This window comes from Gallinula chloropus, assembly GCF_964237585.1.
Source record: "Gallinula chloropus genome assembly, chromosome: 22".
Taxonomy (NCBI): Eukaryota; Metazoa; Chordata; class Aves; order Gruiformes; family Rallidae; genus Gallinula; species Gallinula chloropus.
The window spans coordinates 699,527-701,114 of NC_140107.1; positions in this window are offsets into that span (position 1 = coordinate 699,527).

Here is a 1,588-nt window from a genome sequence, read left to right on the forward strand (position 1 = left end):
TCTCTTCCTTGGGTGGGAAGAAACCCTTGTGTCCAGCAGAGTCATTTCTCCTGATCAAACATGAGCTGGGCAGGACAATCAACTTTACTTGCTCTCATATAAGACAGGACCCCCAGGTACTGACTCTTTCCCCCTGTGACAATCATTCCAGAACCCTCATCCTTGCTTTTCAGCCCTGGGGCTGGAAGGAGAAGCAGCTGTGACCCATGGCTTCCACAAACCCACCAGTGCTGGTATTCTTCTTGTCACAGTTCTGGTGGCACAAATAGGCTCCTTTTGTCTGGGAGCTGCTGGTCCCAGCTTTCATAGGAGTTATTGGGGGGGAAGCCAAGAAGGAGGTGTTCAAACACCAACACCCAGTGAAACCTGAGGGGCCAGAGGTGCTCCAAGAGATGTGCAGGGAGATCCAAGTTCAAGGAATCACAGAACGTTAGGAGTTGGAAGGGACCTCAAAAGGTCATCTAGTCCAACCCCCCCTGCCAGAGCAGGATCACCTGGACTAAACCACACAGGAACACATTCAGGTGGGTGTGAATGTCTCCAGAGGAGGAGACTCCACAACCTCTCTGGGCAGTCTGTCCCAGGGCTCTGGCACCCTCACAGTGAAAGAGTTTCTCCTGACATTCACATGGAACTTCCTCTGCTCCAGCATTTACCCATTGACCTGAATAAGGCCACAGCTCAGTCTCCTCTTCTCCAAGCTAACGAGGCCCAGCTCCCTCAGCTCAGAGGAACTGGCCAGTATTGCCCCTCTGCAGCAAGAGGACCAGCTCAGAGGACATTGGGACAGGCTCCTGGAATGGCTGCATGTGAAACGTGGCCAGGCAGGATCCAAGGATTCCCACAGGGAGGCACATGCCAGGGGGTGGCCTGTCACTGGGAAGCTTGCCCCACCTGGCTCTGGGCCTGTGAACAATGCTGCCTGCGGTTAGAGCGGCACCCCATGGAAGAGACCCCCCTGCAGCTGAGAGAGAAAAAGACGCTTTGGGAGGCCTGGCAAATCGACTCCATTGGAGCCCTTGGGAAGGCGGAGGGGAAACAATAGTATCAGTGGGAGTGGAAATCATTTCTGGCCTAGTCCAAGCCCAGGCATTTCCAGGAGCAGCAGGAGAACATCCAGGGTGGGCCCTTACAAATTGGTTTCGCTTTCTGCCAACCCCCAGTCTGTTCAGTCAGCCCAGGGCAGTCATTTCACTGCTGCCAAGGGGCAGGAGAGGGCCAAGGAAGGAGGAGTCAGGTGGGGATTTCACACCCCGTGTTACCCCCAAGCTAATGGGATAGTGGGGGGAACTAATGGGCTTTTGAAAGGGTTTTTAAAAGCTCCCAAGCCACACTGGGCAGAACGACTCTGGGATGCAGTTCCCCGACTCAGTGATTGCTGGGGAACAATTGGATGTCCCAAGTAAATGCCTTTTCTCCCAAACCCCAAATTTAATCCCCAAACCCCACACTCCCAGCACCCCAGAAAAGCCATTTTCTCTCCTGGTCTGCCAGTCTCGGTAGAAATGCCGACCATTGGGACCGTTCCCCTCGTCCTGGCTGAGCCCCTCAACAAACACGCTTGGAAAGCAAAAGATGCCCATGGGAA